The sequence below is a fragment of the Strigops habroptila genome, chromosome 1, assembly GCF_004027225.2.
Source record: "Strigops habroptila isolate Jane chromosome 1, bStrHab1.2.pri, whole genome shotgun sequence".
NCBI classification, from domain to species: domain Eukaryota; kingdom Metazoa; phylum Chordata; class Aves; order Psittaciformes; family Psittacidae; genus Strigops; species Strigops habroptila.
This window is the reverse complement of record NC_044277.2, coordinates 32,743,532-32,762,246: the sequence shown is the minus strand read 5'-3', so window position 1 is coordinate 32,762,246 and position 18,715 is coordinate 32,743,532. Positions and strand designations below refer to the sequence as shown.

The 18,715-nt window shown below is 39.0% G+C and overlaps 1 protein-coding gene across 1 annotated transcript in view; it reads left to right on the top strand.

The window, feature by feature from the left end:
- The window catches only part of KCNB2 (potassium voltage-gated channel subfamily B member 2), a 192,182-nt gene that overhangs the window by 152,986 nt on the left and 20,481 nt on the right, over positions 1-18,715 (top strand). The gene's annotated exons all lie outside the window — the stretch shown is intronic.

The window sequence follows — 18,715 nt, the reverse complement described above, 5'->3', positions numbered from 1 at the left end:
TCCCAGAAAGCTATTACATAGCCAATGGCATACATATTTCCTCATCTAATGGATTGCAAAACAATTACATTTTTCTGTTTTTCTTTATTTTTACTGGTTTTCAGTTAAGAAATAAGGACCAGATTGTAAAAGGGAAAACTAAATGAAAGTCATCCATCTCAGTCCAAGTTTTATGTTGGTCTAATTGCCGTACTTAAAACCAGAGCACCATGCCAATGTTATGAAAAGGCAATACCCTCTCAAAAAATGCTGTTTCTTTTCTTTATCATGGAAAGTTATGTCAGATTTCCCAGACAGATCCATAAGGACTGAATGTTAAAGGAACAAAAGAGCACCAAATGCTTTTCCCAATTATTTTCATTACCTTATTTTTTCCATCATGCCTTTTGTTCTTTTTTCTTTGAAAATATTTCTTGTGCTTATTACCCTAGGCATAAAGCTCTAACCTTATTCATAATTCCATAATTTCTAAATCGTATGTCCTCCCATTTTAATGTTGTTTAATTGTATGTGAAGTCTTTGGACTATGTCTACCAATCCTTTTTATAATACTAAAAATGAAAGTTAGGTACTATAAAGCCTTCACATCCAATGAAGCCCTCTGGGAGTAACTATTGCAGTACGGTGTTACTTTAGATGGTTCTGCTTTTCCTTAGGAATGTGTTCTTTAACAAGCCAAAAAAGCATCTTGCTCACTCCCTTCCTCTTAGCTGCAGGGTGGGTTGGTGGATATTTATCTCAAGAAATTTCTTAAGCTTATCTTAAAATAAGCTAGCCCTTTAGGTACAAGAAGATAGTATCTGTGACAATCATACTTAAATCCGGAGTTTGTGGGTTTCTTCCATACACAAAGCTAAGAAACAACAGAAACAAAAAACCCCAACAAAACGTAAATTAGGAAGTGGAGAGATCATAGATCAAGATGCTTCTAGAACTGAGTGTGACAATTCTTATTGACCCCGTAGGATGTGTTTGCCTTTCCATTTAGATATGTGAAGACAAAGTACATTTATCTTCCTAACAGTAGGACCATGAGGTGGAAATTTGAGGTACTGCAAGCCTCAAGGACTTTTCCTTCCATTTCCAGCTGCGCTGCTGCTAGTCTCAGGAAGAGTTGAGGAGGAGGAAGGATACATATTAAGTACCCCAGGAAGAAAAGCTGCATACAAGCTAGTTTGCCTATTTTAAAATAGTCTCTATTCATAATATGAAGTATAAACTAATCAGAGAACTTAAGAACATGTGTAGCTGAGAGAGTGCATAAGTGTCCTTTGTGCTCCTCATGTTAAAAGTATTTGTTCGCTCAACAGTTTCATTAAGTAGTTCTTTCAGCACCTCTGTGATACAGGTAGAAGAGTATGTATCTGCGTTCTGCAGAGTGGGAAGCAGAGAATTTGGGTGGCTTGTCAAAACCACAGAATTAATGCCAGGGCGAGAACAGAATAATACTTAGAGACTTTGGTTGGTGGCAGCTACTCTATGAAATAAGTATAGTTTATCTCTCTTGCTGAGCTCACACCAATAGAAAACATTTCTTCTCTTTCCCTCTGTGGTAACTGTTAACTTCACTCTGTAAACTGGCAGACATCTTTTCTAGGAATTTGGATGTGGTCATGGTTTATATATAACTCGAAGAGGCTGCTGGGCTGTTTCTCAGCATATACCACAAGAGTACTCAGGCTCTTCACATAATGGCACTTTGCCCCATCACTTGAGTGCTTGGGCTAGAGCATGTAAGCTGAAAGAAGGAGGATATCTTTATAAATAAAATCAATTACATCTTATTTTAGCATTCAAGAGTGAAGCAAGCTGGGACGAAAAGCCGCCTTCAGTTTTGTAGATTTTGGTTTGTCAGTGTCTTCCATATGACTCCAGACACATCTCGCCCCTTCAGCATCCTGCCTTTTAGCAGCAGGAAAGTAGAAGTCTTAAAACTTTTGCCAGTTTTATGCAGTATGTCTCTAAACATAAACACAAGTGCCAGATTCCCCTTTGTACCTGTTGACTTTGGGAAGCCTTTGAGCTCTCAGTAAGCATTTCCTTTAGTTCTAAGCAATAGGCTATAACACAGCAATGTACTTGGGATCATTTTTATTTTATGAATTTTTATTACTACATTAAGGTTATATGAAGAACTCTTCAGTCCTGTTGAAGTTTTAGGACTTTTTTTTTAAAAAAGTTCTTTTATAAGTCACATTAAAGCATTTATTAAGGTGCTTTAAAGGTAATGAGTAACTAACTTTAAATAGAAAATCAGAAGCAATGTCTTTTGAAAAATCTGAAAGGGATTAAAATGGTCCTGTAATGAATAGCTAAATAGAGAGAGGTCAAGAACCTTGAAAAATCTGAACTGTTTATCAAAATGTACTTATTTTCAGTGGGGCAAAATTAGTTTTTCCAGTATTTGAATGGTTAAATATTCTGGAGCAAATGCCTTTCCCTATGGGAAAAACATTGTCGCATTTACTTCAGCTCAGTTATGGCTATTGGATTGAAGTTATTCCTAATGCAGAATAATTAGCTTTTCAGGGAACATAGCTTACACCTTTTTGGAGCCTATGTAATTACAATTCAGGAAGTAGGTTCATCACTACTGCTCCTATTTCATCATTGAGTAATCATTTATATCTAAACACACCACTCTTTGGAGAGTGACTGCCTGTGGTCAGATATGCTAATTTGTCCTTCATTTACATTACAGTGTGTTTATCATACTTTAAAGATGGGCCGTAAGTGCATCTGAATTTTTAATTCCTTGTGCTGCTAAGAGTTTAGAAAATCAGAGCTATAACAAGCAACCTAACCATTTCATCAGCTTCTAAATAGGAGGCCCTTAAACAGAAAGATCAAGGGACACACTTTGCTGCTTTATAGAGTTTGTTTGTCAGAGGAGATGACTCTTGTTAGAATAAAGAAAAGCTGACTGGCAGCTCCGCACCTCAGACTGCAACTCAGCTGTTGGGATGCAAAAGCACTGTCTGCCCTCAGGTTTGGGTGAGCATTCCAGCTGCAGCCTCACTGTGTATCAGGATGAGCAGGGTGCCTGCAGCCTCCCCCTGTGGCAGTCCCTGTAACTTGGTTGCTACCAGAAGAAAAATCCCAGTAGGTCTCTCAGTTGGGCTGGCAGAGAGGACAGCAAGGCACATTGCAACACTCTCATCCTGGTCTTGCTGCTAAGCTTTGGTCTGCTTAGTTTCTTTAGAGACAGCTTAGTGTAGCAGTTCACACAGGGTTATTCTGCCCATGTGCAATCTCTCCAAGGAGACTTTGCAGTGAGGAAAGCAGCAAAAGAGTTTAGTACTCCAGGAATGTTATCAGTGTATTTTTTAAGTCATTTGGGATTTCAGTGACTAATATCTACCTAATCCAGTTGCAGGTGGTTTTTTTTTGGCTCTGGCTGTGTGCTTCTGATTCACACTATATTCACTCTCACACAGTACAACGAGGTAAAAACTCTTGAATTCATTTCTTTCAAGAAAAATCCTACATCCCACTGATTCGAGCGAGGTTTATGCACCTCCCTCACACCAGATGTGCTCAGGTGTATTACTGAATTAGTACCCTATCAGCTGTGAAACACCATCGCAAAGATTAGCTTAGAAAGAAAAGACAAATAACACTTCCAGAGGTAGCTACAAACCTGAGGCTTATGGTCTTTGCTAAAACTTTGGATGGTGCAAGTAGTTTAAAGAGGCTGAATTTGCATTTTGTTCAGAACCTTTATTCATACACTGAGGTCTTTAAATTATCTTCTTCTTTGTCTGTAATATTGAATGTCTACTGCGATTCCAATATTATACAAAATATAATTTAGTATTTCTTATCCTTAGAACCCTTAATCTTGTGTAACGTAGTCAGCTTCACTGAATAGAAAACTTTTAACTTTGTTGTGTACTGAAAAATATAATGTGGACATGGGAGGTTTTAATGAGTAAGAATCTTATTTCCATTACGAGATGCGTAGTTTTGGAAAGGTTTTCTTTTTGCCATTCTTCAAGATAGTGTCAAGACTTCAGATACTTTCTTCATACAATTGCTGATTCTCTTTTGAGAAATAGAGAGGCTAATCATGCTATTTTTAGTAAGTGGCTATTTTAATAGGTGGCGGAACTTCTGCTGCACCTGACTCAGGTTTGTTCATCCCACTGAAAGTTTCCCATTTCCCTAGTGCTCCTCTTACAGTGCTTTCTCACCTTCAAGAATACATGCCTGCCACGGAGCAAAAGGGCAGTTGATAACAGGGGCCAGTAAGAGGAGACAGAGTCAGTTACAAACACTTCTTTCAAAGAAACCTGCACAGAAGACACTTTCCTACTGCAGGCCTGAATGGAAAATGGCAAGCATGTAATCTGTTCTAACAGATGAGGAAAAGGCTGAAAACTGCTGGGGTTAGAAACAAGATTTCACATATATTTTAAAGCTAACGTGATACCATGATTTAACTAAAGAAGCAAATCTGATTACACAAAGTAGCTGAGAATCTGTTACACCCACTAAGTAAATGAAAGCTGTGCTTTCTTACAATAGCATATTTCCTACCACCTTCACTAAATAATCCCCAGGAATCAAAAACTTACATGCATAACCAGCCCAGAGCTTTGAATTGCACTTCGGAAGTGAAGAGGAAACATTAATGAGCCAGGTCACACAATCTTGCGTTATTTGTGGGTTTTGTCTTTCAAGCAATTAGCTCTGTTCCCCACTCGGCTGAGTAGTGGTACCTGCCAACGGAAAACTGAGGAGGTGGATAATAAGGCTGTTAAGGAACCTTACTAGACAAGCAGGTTAAAACTCTCCGTTTCTTTTTAGATATGTGAACAGCAAAAAGCTTCTGAATGAAAATGTTGGACACCAGCAATATGATTCCTTGCTCAAGCAAGAGTAATTGAAGGAAGGGCAAGGAAGGGTTACTATTATAATCTGAGCAATAGAGAGCATATTCTCTTTCAAGAGACTAAAGGACTTGCCTAGCTTAAAAAAGGCTTGCTTAGCCTTCCGAACTGAAGACTATCTATAAGCAAATAACCAAAGTAAATATCAGGGAGGAAGACAGTTACTTTAACCATATTGGCACAAGAATGAATTGCTGTACACTTGTTCACAATGAACTTAAACAAAAAACCAGACGAATGTTTCTATCAGAGCTGGAATGTTCAGAAATATCCTCCCAGCAGGAACAGTGAGAACAAAGAATATGACGTAGTGTAGGTGGTCTCATGCAGCATAGTCCTATTCGTAGGTGTAGCAAGTGATTTTTGGGGGTGTTTTAGTAATGTAGGTGAGGTTCCTTCATCCCTGTGAAAGCCCATTCAAATCAGTCAGCCACTTCTCAATGACTGAAGTGCTACCTGGATCAGACTCCGAAGTTTGTTCTCCTCCTTCCTTCATTTCTGTTTCACTAGCTTCTGTTCTAAGACACAAATAAATGGAGTCCTTCATAGAAACACATGAATATCTGCTCCTTTACTCATTAACATAACAAGCTGGTCTTCACAATATTCTGCTTCCTCCAGGAAGAGTTGTGTCCAAAACCATTTTTCTTGTGACTTCAGGTCATGCAAGCCTATAGAAGTGCAGAGTCAGAAGGAAGTGTACACCTTCTGCCTGTGCAAGAAGAGAATATGGTTGGGCTGGGATGGTCTTCCTCAGCAGTGAGGAGGTTTCACTTTGCCTGTTAGGTTATGTACAACAGTATTAACAGCAGTCCTGAGACAGCATGGGGTTAGATTATGGATTGCTGGGAAAGGGTCCTTCAGCTGTCCTGCAGTGACTGGTTATGTGACAGAGAACAGTGAGAGCTCATAAAGCGCATGGGAGAGTGGAGAAAAGGGGGAAGTGAGCAAAGCAAAGGCAAGAAGAAGGGAGGTAACAACTCTTCCTCACGTGTCAGGTGGAGACAGCAATAGAGCTGAGAGGAGCATCTGAACTAAGGCAGGAAAAGGCAGCAGGACCCCAGAGGAGCCTGCAGAATAGGAAAAGCCCCTGAAGAGAAAAAGAGCAACTGATTCCCAGTGGAGAGAGAAGGCAAATACCAGGGCTTGCCTGACATGATGGGCAGGGCAGAGCATCCTAGATGTATGGCTGAAGAGGGAAGGAAGCAATACGGGAAGCCACATAGTTCAGCAGGAGCAGTTTAATAGGGTGCTGTGCCAGCTCACCAGTACTTTCAGGGTTTGGTTTCTATTTTGAACCAAGGATAAGCTGTGCTTGTGGATCCCTGACCTTCTCCTGCAGCAACTGCCCTCACTTGGCACTGGTCAGGAGGAAGAGGTACAGGTAGGTAAAGACCCCAGGAAGGTCAACCACATAAGAGAAGAACCCACAACCCTACTGCTTTCAGACATAGTCACAAAACTATTTACTTTGGCAAGTGAAAGCTCTCCATCATTTATTTTCACAAACAGGCCAATAGATTAAAGAGTTGATTTCCACTGCATCCTGTAAAGACATCATAAGGGCTTTTTACTGTTAATGATTGGGAAGTACTTAAGCACTATTAGGATAGAAGACGAAAGATTAAATAGAAAGGACTTTCTCTGCGGCAGTTTTCACTCTTAAAGGAGCAGTGTTTACCTTCACGAAATAGTTCTCACATATGTCTAAGCACACCAGTGCTTTTCTGGATGCTCGAAATCCAGTCCCAGATCCAGATCCCTGTCAATGGCCAAAAACTGTCCATCAGTTGGGTCAGCTCTGCCTTGAGATAAAGAGAACAGAGAACAGATCTAGGGACAGAGAGCAGAGGGAAGCTTAGAAGAAGAACAGCGTATTTTCTTCAAGACAAAACTTTTAAAATATATCTACATACTGGGGAATTTAATGTTAGTTAATCTTCTTCTGCGAGAAGCAGTGATTCACCAGAAATGTACAGGTTATCAATTAGTACAAAAGTTGGCCCATTTTCAGTAGGATACCAATGTAACTTGCTGATTTACAGCTAATGCCTTAGATTTAAGCTTGGCCAGGCATGTATTTTAGCAACATAGCTTGATTTTTGAAAAATATATTAAACAAAGCCCCAAGTACCTAAATAGAATGACTGGACTCAGAAGGAAGATCTAAAAAATTCAATTTATTGGCAAAGATCACATGACATTTTCTTAGCCATTAGGATGGAAAAAGACCAGACTGGATGCCTGCCAGTCCTAGAAGTGTGGAAAATTAGATGCCATTTTGCACACAAATCAATACAGTAAGTGGGAAATCTCAGGTCTCCCAAACTGTCTGCAAAGCTAGCTGCTAATTGACTCAATTAATCTCTGATCCTGTTTCCACAAAATTATATGCTTTGAATAAGGAGAGACTGGCAGTGTTGTGGATGGTTAGAGAATATTGCTTTAATGAGCCTTGATCAGCCATGAGCAGTTAACTGTCCATTAATCTTCAGAAGAAAAGGGACAGGGTCTACACTTACAGTGAGGGGAAGAAAAAATTTTGGCAACAAAAAGGCTTTTAAAGAACTGCTAAAAATGTGATTAGATGCACTGATGGTTATTATAACCATTATCCATCTGTGGCATGTGCTAACATTCCTTCACTAAAATCCACCTTCGTTCCTTATGCAGGCCATGAATTCTGCACAGATTTGCTTTCTGAAGGAATTAATGCTGCCTGACTCTTTTCTGAATACATTGTACTGCAAATACAAGATGTGTCAATGGAGGATACTCTGAGCAACAATTCAGTTGACAAAATGTAAAAATAGCTGCAGCATAAAGAACTGTTAAACAAAGGTGAAGATGAGGATGAGGATACTACGCATTTGCTTGGAAAGGAACTACACACGAGAAGGGGATTGGGGTTGCCTCTGCTTTCTGTATACACAGACCCCGGCATCTTAGTATATTCACCTGTAGTGGTACAGAGGACGCAGAGGAAACTACTACAGGAAGGCAAAGGACAGTTAAGGGTAATTGTAATAGGACTTCTATATATAGTGAGGATGTGAAGCCACTTTTAGCACTTACTCATTCTTTCCTGGTACAGGATGACAAACCGTCTGATGTTTCTTCAACAGCATTTTAGAACAGAACCATTTTTAGGCTTCATTAGATTATTAGTTTATAAAATGTCATGCATTAAGCCGTTAAGACAAACCAAGATCATGGGTGTGAGGCTGAACTTTAAACCTTCAAGAAACAGCCTAAAAGAATAAAGGTGGAGGTACAGCTATAGAGGTAAAGCAAGATTTCTGTACAGATTATTTTTTCTATTACCCAAACCTGGAGAGTAAGTTATCTATGTAGTTACTCTCAACTGCTGAAAATGGGTTCTTCCACAAAGCTTATCCAGGTTATAGCCTGATCACTGGCTGTTAACAGTAATGAATACCTAAGGGCAAGTTATGATTTTAGAATATTTAGCATAGAGAGTTTCTGCAGTGCACCAGCTATGGACTAGGTGATTTTTATTTATCATTTGTACAGCTCCAGGAATATGCATGGAGTTTTCCATGACAAAGGAAAAGGTCAACTGCTGACTTGAAGACGCTAAAATTGTAATGAGGCATAGCATCTTCAAGCCAGGAGATAAAGCACAGGAGAACAGAGGACAGGAGGACAAGAGTTTCACTGGTGTCAGTCCACAGTATATATAGTTTACTGACGGCTTTTTTACACAGTCGTGTACAAAAATTCATCAGCTAATGTGCTTGTGAATACTACTTGGCATTGGAGGGAACCAACAAAGGGAGTACTCAAAAAGACATAAGGGGTGGAAATTTGTATTATATTATAGAGGATGATGTTTCTGATTCCATAATATATTAAAAACATAGCTTACCAGTTTGGCAACTAACTCCTTGCTGCAGTTGTGCTTAGTGCAAGCCTGGAGGACATAAAAATCTGATCCTGGCAAATGTAGATGCTAATGAATGGTAAAAATATGCTGTGAAATTAACTGACTTATATTGACTGTGCATGGTTACCTTTTCCATGACACTATTTCAGGATTGTTAATATTACATTATTTAGTTGTGGTTTTGAATAGCAAACTATGTGACATAGTAACATCCATTTGATTTGTGTGGGCTGTCAAAACAGAAAATGCTTTTATCAGTTATGTGTAAATCACCCAAAATGCCTCTTTGGTGTGAATATGAATTTGCCATTCCAGTTCTCTCTTTCCCGTGTTGTCATGTTGTAGCCAGTCAAGCTTTAGCTCCACACCTTCCCCGGCAAAGGCACAGCGGCAAGTTCTCACTCAGGACCGCTCATTTTGGCTTGTAATCACAAATGACAACAGAATTAAAAATAAATAAATAAATAAATAAAATATTTATGGCCTGCTCTTGCTTCTGATCTCATTAGTAGTCTCACCAAGTCACCCCCCACACACACACATATGCTGTCCCCTGCACCCTGTTCACTGGCTGCCCAACATCACTTTCTCTCCCTTCTCTTCCTCTTTTCCTATCTGCATTCTTCTATGATGGCTTGATATGACGTGTATATGCAGAGGCGTTGAGTCATGTGGAACTCTCATTTAGCCAAGCTACAAAATATTTCACAAATTATTGTGAGGGACCAAGTTTAGCTTCTGTTAATATCCATCGCCTCTGTGCTGAAGCCTCCAGTGTGACTGAGAGCAGGACCTTTGTCTCTGTGTCTGTATGTAACAGCCTTACACAGCTGTATTCAATTTTTTAATGCTAGCAAGGTTTTCTAAGCAAGTGTCTTTTGGCAAACTTTAACAGTGTGTTTCAAATAGCAGTCCAAATAGCTACCAAGCCTGTGAGAAGGCTTTCTGATTAATTAGTTTGTCATTCAATTCAGAGAGATGGGAAAAAGTCTCATAGAATTCATGCAACCCTTTCCTCAGCTTAGACATGGCTTTGTTGCAGACAATCCCTTACAAAAAAAACCTGTCATCCTTTCTAATTATTTTACCTCTTCCTTCCCATGGGGACTGACCTCTGCAGTGTATTGTCTCATGACATAGTTGTCTTTCATGTCTGAGATGTACTATAAGGCATTCTGTACCTCTTGTTCTTGAAAAAACATCCAAAAGGAGAAGGGTGAGGGTGTTTTCACTGAAGGATAAGGGTGTTTTCTCTAGGGTATGTGAAACACAGTCAGAACCAAGCAGGATTAATGACAACTGTGACAAACCTATCTTCAGAAGTTCTGATTGATTTGATGGGATTTCTCTACCACACGCCCTAATAAAGTCTGGAAATAGATGTGAGCATAATGACTTTTAGACTGCAAAGTGAAGAACAGCATTACATTTTGTAAAGATAATTTTTTAATGTTTTTGCCAAATTTTGTCACTAAGAATATGCTTTTAAATGGTCAAACCAAATACACGCATACAATAATGACATTTAAATCTGCAACTGAACTTGGAAAGATTTTTTGTTGAGAAGCTAAATGTATTGCTTTGGAAAGGCATTGGATTGATGGATCTTGTGCTCTATTTATTCATGGAACAAGTGACAAGCTTCCCTTCCTTGCAGCTTTCTTCATATTCTCAAAGAGAACAGCCCTGCAAATCTACTTACAGCAATGATAAATATTTAAGACACAAGGTCAGAAATATACTGTAGTTTGTCTCATGACAGTGTTCTATTCCAGTAACTTTATACTTTTCATATCAGATGATTAATGACCTTGCTTTAGGTATGTGCTGTAGAGTGACAGTACTACAATGTAAATATATTCAAAAGCTCAGAACATGAAGTGTATGTTCCAGCCACTGGCAAGCAAGCTCATTTCTAAGACTGTATGCCATGGGGGAATATCATACTGTGCCATTGACAGTTCAGAAATGTCAGTTACTCATTTTTCTAACCAGAAGTTGCTAAAAGGAGCTGTTTAGTGAATACAGTGATGAGCAAGTAGCTTTTAGACCTGCTTCAAACACAGGGTAATTTAATTAAGCCCCCAGTTTTTCTTAGAGGTCCTCTGTGTCTCAAAAGAAAATGACGTGTTGTTCTGAAAGACCCCATCTCTCTGCCCCAGCGTATCTCCTCCTATTTTTTTCTTTTGAGCCGCATCAGTTGCCAGTTCATACTTGTCTCTGCCCTTCAGCAAACACAGTCGATCCCTCTGCTCATCCCAGGCTGCGTTAATAGCTGTTGTCTGCTGGCATTAACTACTGTTGCTGAACTGCAAGACTAAAAGGGAAAAGCTTTCTGTGACTGTGCAGAAGCCTAGCACCCGATTCCTTCCTTTCATGCCTGCCAACTCAAACAATCCTGCTGTGCAAGCACAACAAGCACAGTTCCCCAGATCCCTGCCACAGGTCTGCATACTGGAAAAGTCCGCATTCAGTTGATTTCCTCGTGACCTTCTAAGTATTCTTTTGGATATGGCCTCTAAATCTTTCTGTGGTTTCCCTATCAGTGATTTGTTTCCACCATAATAAAACTTACGAAAAACAAGCATGCAAAAGTTTATTTTGTTATGATAGGACTTTGTTCTCTTGTTTAAACTTAGAAAAGCTCAAAACAAATGTTTGGGAAATATTTTTTGGTAAAGAGACTTCTCATTATCTGGTATAATATAGTCTCCTTATCAGTTTTCAGGTAACAACAGCGAGACAAAGGTCTCTGCAAGAAAAAGAAAAATTTTGTTAGTAATCAGCGTAGTACAGCATGGAAAAAGCTGTAAGAGAGTCTCAGGAAATCCCAAACAGTAGATATTTCCTGAGTAGTCTTTTTTTATTATAATTGTGTTTCATTCTTATTTTCACTCTGGCCACTCTTAGTTCCAGGAAACCCTTTCAATAGTTATTCATCTTATCTGCTAAATTGTTTCATTCCCAAGTGTGTTTGAATTTATTATCTGCATTACCACTTGACACACAAAGTAAGAAATTGTGGTCTTCAGATACAATTTTTTGCTATGGCTTTTTACTTTCTGTGCTAAAATCAATTTCTGCCATATCTAGCAAATCAGAAGATGTGACTTTCAGGACTTTGTGGTAATGAGATGTTCTTCTACATGGAACGTAAAACTGGTCTTCAGAGTGGAAATCTTTCAACAGTAAAATGATACCACAGATTATGGTAACTGCTTTCCACATGTTATATTATCTATTTATGAGCCACTCTTCTCCTTTAATGTGTTTATTGGGGGAATTCTGGAAAGTAGTGGAAGTTATTGGTGTATGTACAGAAATTGCTGGTTTTAATCTAGTTGGTTCAGAACTAACAGCATTGAAGATGTGGTACCATGGGATGAGGTTTACCAAAGAACTAATCCTACTATGCTGTATATCCTGAGGTTGCTAGCCCCGTATCTTCAGTGCAATGCTTTGGAGGCCTGCATGCAAATCAATGCTGGTAGGGAAAAATAAGGCTTTTATGACTCATGGCTATAAAAAAAATGAGCTTAGAACTTAAATGTCAAAAAAAAAAAAAATTTCTAACCCATCCACTATTAGTGAAATATTGTGCAATTCACATTAGCAGCATTGAAGCTGCAGCCTGAGCCAGCACAGAAGGTCTTTACTGATAACATAAACCATCAGCAATCCAAGATCTCTGAGAACCCTGGGAAAGTCTGGAGAATCAGATTAAGGAAAATTTAAACAAACTGGACATACATAAATTGAAGGGACCTGATGGGATGAAACCATAAGTGCTGAGGGAGCCAAGTATTACCACCATGAGGCCACTCTCAATCACCTTTGAAAACTCATGGTGATCAGGAGAGGTTCCTGTGGACTGGAAAAAAAAGCAAATGTCACTCATATCTTCAGGAAGGGCAAGAAGGAGAAAATACAGAGTGGTCAGCCTCACCATAATCTCTGGGAAGGTCATGGAGCAAATCATCCTGGAAGCTGTTTCCAATTATATTAAGGACATGAAGGTGAGTGAGAGATGGATTTACAAAGAGAAAATCATTCTTAACTAACCTGATAGCTTTCTACAATGACATGACTGTCTTGGTGGATGTGAGATTAGTAGATGTTAATAAGGCTTTTGACACTGTCTGCCATAACATCCTCACTGACAAACTGATAAAATACAAGCTAGATAAGTGGGTAGTGAGGTGGACTGAAAACTGGCTGTACCGCCAGGCTCAAAGGGTTGTAATCAGCAGCACAAGGTCCAGCTGGAACCAGTCACAAGTGGTGTACTGATGGTCAATACTGGGGCCGCTATTGTTTGACATTTACATTAATGACCTGGCTGATGGGAAAAAGCAGACCCTCAGCAGGTTTGTGGATGATAAAAATTTCAGAGGAATGGTTTATACACCAGGAGGTTGTGCTGCCATTCAGAGACACCTTGACAGGCTGGAAAAACAAGCCAGCAGAAACCTCATGAAGTTCAACAAAAGAAAAATGCAAATACCTCTCCCTGGGGTTAAAAACTCAGGCACCAGTACATGCTGGGATCCGACTCTCTGGAAAGCTTTGCAGAAAAGGAGCTTGGGGTCCTGGTGGACACCAAGTTGAATATGAGCCAGCAACATTCCTTTGCAGCAAAGAAGGCCAACAGCATCTGGACTGCATTGGGACGAGTGTTGCCAGCAGGTCAAGGGAGGTGATTCTTACCCTCTACTCTGCACTGGTGAGGCCACACCTGGAGTCATGTGTCCAGTTCTGGACAGAGTGAAAGAGAGACACGAACAGGCTGAAATGAGTCTTTCGAAGGGCCACAAAGATGACTGAGGGATTTTGTCATTTGTAACACTTTACTGTAAAGGTGCTGAGGCACTGGCACAGGTTGCCCAAAGAACCTGGCTGCCCCATCCCTGGCAGTGTTCAAGGTCAGGTTGGACAGTGCTTTGAGTAACCTGGTATAGTGGAAGGTGTCCCTGCCCATGGCAGGGGGGTTGGAACTTGATGTTCCTTAAGTTCCTTAAGGTCTCTTCCAACCCAAACCATATTACGATTCTGTGATTCTCTGATAATGCAAGGAAAGGCTGAGAGCTGGGGCTGTTTAGCCTTAAGAAGAGAAGGTTCAGGGGGAATCTTATCAATGTGTACAAATACCTGATCATGAGATGGATAAAGAAGAGAGACCCAGACTCTTCTCAGTTGTGGTCAGTGACAGAACAAGAAGCAATTAGCACTAGTTAAAAACCAGGACATTCTCTTTAAATATAAGAAAAGCTTTTATGGTGAGAGCAGTCAAACACTGGCACAGGTTATGCAGGGAAGTTGTGGAGTCTCTATCCTTGGGGACAGTCAAAACCTGACTGGACACAGCCTCAAGCAACGTGCTGTAGTTGACCATGACCTGATTTGAAGTCAGGGGGTGGTGGTGGACTAGATGATATCTAATTGTAGTCTTCCCATACAGATTATATGCAAACTAGGAGAAGGTTAATATGCTGTGGTTATTATTTAATCTTATTTTTTTATAGATCATATACAAATTAGGGATTATATGAAGTATCAGGAAGTCATGAACATCAGAATTTGGATTCATTCCAGCTAAACGTCACACCCTTGATTTTGATGAACTCGTTTAAAAGTGTTTACACAATGCCATTCCCCTAAAGTCAGTGTAGAGGGAAGATGGGCACTCTTCATTTTGTGCCTGTGGTGGTACCTCCACGCCTGAGCACGTGCAAGTGCCCAGAAGGTGAAGTGCTGGATGTATTGAGCCAGCCTTGCTTTCAAGGGTTTCGATATTACTTTGCTGTGCATTGAAACACATCACCATTGTCCTGGATCTGTTAAATATATGTGCTGAGATTCAACCACCTGAGGCAAAGTGGTATTTAATCAGGGAAGTTAGAATTTGACCATTCCAACAAGTCCACACAGTGATGCAGTACCCCAGAAGTATACTAGTATACTAGTATACTAAGTCCAGGCACTTAAGGCTCAATTCTTAGTTTCCAATTGAGAGTCAGAAAGTTACTGTTTGAAATTTGTTTGTAAAAGCTTTTCCTTCTAAATGAAGATCTTCACATTTGTAATGGGTAACTGAGACATTTGGTTTCTAAAAAATACTCTTTTTTTACCATTAAAACAGAAGAAAGTATGGAGAAAACATTTATTTTGTTATTTCAGTCAAAATTTTCCTCAGTAAATGCTTACCCATCTGTTCTAGTGATCAATATTTATGATACATAATGAACATTAAAGCACCGGTGAAGTACCTCCAGGCATCATTCAATATTCTGTAGATACTCCTAACTTTGACATATCAATATTATGTGGATAACTGTTCTAATATAAAGTCAGTCTTGAGACTTTTTTATTTTGCTTTTTCTGAAGAAAAGATGTAGTGTAAGGTCTAGCAATAATTTTATTCTATTCTTCTTTCTTTTGATTCTATTAATGCTTGGCCTTGCCAAATTGTTATAGATCATAATACTATATTACATTAAAAACATTTCTGTATAACTGAATTCGGAGCTGAACTGGCTGTGTTAGAAGATCTCTATTCCATCTTCCTCACGAAGAGAACTGTTGAAATGAGATCAGATTGATGAAGCAAATAAGGAAATACTGTGAATTGTTAAAAAAAAAAACCCAAAACCCAAAACCACAACAGAATCTGGAGGGGAACAGGGGTGGGGTGTGCAGGTATTTCATCCTGTAGATTTTTATCATGGAACATATGCATTTTCATTGTTTTTTCTGAGTTTTCCTTGCCATTCTCCCGTAAATGAGATTCTTGCAGAAATCAGTGGGGGCCAAGAACATTGACATTATGGGAAATGCAAGTCTTGGGCAAAGCAGAATGCAGTAAAAAAGAAAGGAACCCAACATGACACAATGCAGAAAAGATACGTAACAAAACTATTCTCCAGGAGATTATTTCAAGCCCAGTTCAAATGCCTCCTAACTGTATGCTCTTAATTACTTTAAAAAGCACTAGCAATCCAAATTAAGCTCCAGGAATATGATGTTTGACTCAGGCTTTCAGAGCTGACATAAATTCATTAAATCTTCCAAACCAATCCGCTTTGTTACTTTTGGCACATCTGCAGTTTTTTGTATAATAGAACATTGCATAAAGGGCTTAGTAAATTGCATTTAGCACCATGCCAGCAACGTAGCCCACAACTCTAAATGCTCCTGAATTATGCCTTTGTCTTTCAGATTTGAAGATGTTTAACAGGGATCTCTCTCTTTATAAGTGTACAGATACATACATATGTATATGTGTGTGCATATGTGTATATGATATTAGATAATAATGAATGCTGACAGGTGCTGCATTTGAAATGTAAGTGAAGATAAACTTTATTACTCTTCACTTCAAAAACAATACAAAATTAAATGGAAAACCCCCCCCACAAAAAACTTCATAACCTGTTTCAGCTTTTGGAAATAATGGTAGAATCATATTGGCAGGATATCTATGAGGAGAGCAAAAAGAATTCATGCCACTGCATAGAACATAAATGAGTTAGAAATGTATTTTCACCATCTGCTGCTTTCATGAAATTTAGGGATTTGTAAACAGCAGTTTTGTGCAAGAGAATATCTGATATTTGGTAACTTTGCTGCAGATTCTGTAATCTTGTGACAATGTTCTTCTGGTTTAGATGTACATTTTAGATTATCTGATGTATCTAAAAGACTGTGAGAGGTAAGTAGTCTAAGGTTCGTCCTCCTCATCTGAAATTACATGAATATATGAACAGCTGTGGAGATCTGGAACGAAATCAGGAGTGTAAGAGAGAGTTGAAATGGTCATTGCAGGTAGTCACAGCCAATACTCCAGTCTCTTGTGATTCGTATCTTCCGTATCACTGCAAAGTATTATCACTTAGAGTTGTAAGCAGATGTCTTTTAAAATTAAGCTCACACCGTAGGAACCATTTTACAAAAGGCTGCCACAAAATCAGCTATGAGAAGTGGCTCATTATTTGTAAAGTTCCTCAACTTGTCTAGACCATGGTTTGCCAAGAAAGGTTGGACCAGATGATCTTTGAGGTCCTCTTCCAATCTGGTACTCTATTATGCTATGATTCCTGCTTCTACACTGCATAGCCCTCCACATGTCCTGTCCTGGAGAGATGCTGCCCATCATACTGAACTGCATAGCTTTGTTCCAGAAGTCTTCAACTTTATTATTCTCAGGTACCATCTCTATTGTAATGCTGGGAGCAACAGCAGCAGTTCCAGTCACATTTCTGCTCAGAAGGAAGCTGTTGGCTTCCTAAGCATTATTGATGCATCTTTCACGGCAGTTAAGTGTTATACAGTTGAAGAACCCCTGGACTAAGCAAAACCATTTTACTTCTATTCATAAACTAAGCATAATATCTTTACTGTTGTTTTATCATAACCAAGCTGCATATGTTTGCATCCAAGACTCATTTTAAAAGTAGGATAATCAAACCTAAAAATGTGATAAGGGAAAACAATACAAGTAATGTATGAACTCAAACTTCTGATCTAATCAGGACCTCTAATGATGTACAGCTGGTTTTATTACCATGGAGTTTTGATTCTTATAGCCAGCAATCCCTGTTCCACAGCTACTCATGACCCCTTCCTGCTCCAAGTGAGAATTAACTTCTACACCTGTGGAGATTTAGAAAGAAGAAGGTTCTTCATTGAAGGGCCTGAGATGCAACCTTCCATAGACCTTGAAGTAGCATAGGCATATTTTATAGACTGTGGTGCAGCCCAGATCATTTGGGATTTGGTGACTGTTCCAGAGAAACTAGCAAAGGGAATCCGCTTAAGTGGCCATTAATATTTAATAAACTTTATTCAAATGACATCTGTCAACCTTCATGCATTTGTTGTTCCACACTCTTGACATCTGTCAACCTTCATGGCTTCATGGGCATTTGTTGTTCCCTTAGTTGGCATTCAGCTTGCTTTATACATCTGAGATATGGATCAGATACCAATACTCTTCGTTCATTCTTCAACACTATAAGTAGCCATGTGTGCAAGCAATTGCTTAAGCTTTCAGCAGTAACATACGTGACCCTATAGAGATTTGACCTCATGTCTATCAGCATAGTATCAGCTGTTCTCGTATGTTTCAACTCAGCATTCTGCAGATCAGCTGTAAAAGCCATTAATAAGGCATTTGTATTGAAAGGATTCAGAAGTCCCTTTCCTGATTGCATTAAGGTCATTAAGGTTTCTCCTTTTGTAAATGCTGTAGTTAAGATAGATAACCACACATAAATGCATGCACATACAGATTACGCTATAAATTTCTGCAGAGGAAGCTTATAAATTGGTAAACAGGAATTTTAATGAACTAACAAAATGCAGTGAAAAGGTGGTCCAGTGAGAATAACTAATGTCAGTCTTCCAGCTCGGCAGGCTAACGGAGAGGAGAGGAAAAGGATGTGTTTTTTTCTCCATTCCTTTTGAGTTTGTTAATAAGCTTTTCTTCAAATAGGATACCTGCAGCTTTTTTCTGCCATGGAAGATATATAAAATACATATATTACTCCTGTTTTCATGGGTTTGGCAGAACTTCTGCGAACAAATTCTTTTTGGGAGGGAAGAGAAAGAAAAGCCAATGTTTTGTTGGAAATATTAACTGATATTTATTAGAGGTGTGGAATAAAGTGAATAGAATTAATATGAGCCACTCCAACCAATTAAACTACACAAACTGTGGACCCCTAGACCAGTTTACCCATCTAAAGCCTTGCCTTTATCTTTGAGAATTTTATTTATCTCACTATGAGGAAATTAAAATTATTATTAATGTGATAACCCAATTTGCATTTAATCTAAGAGCACTTTTTATCTTTCTTAATATTGCAAAAAGGTCTTACATATATAAATCATATGTAAAACTAATGAGCATTGAAAATCA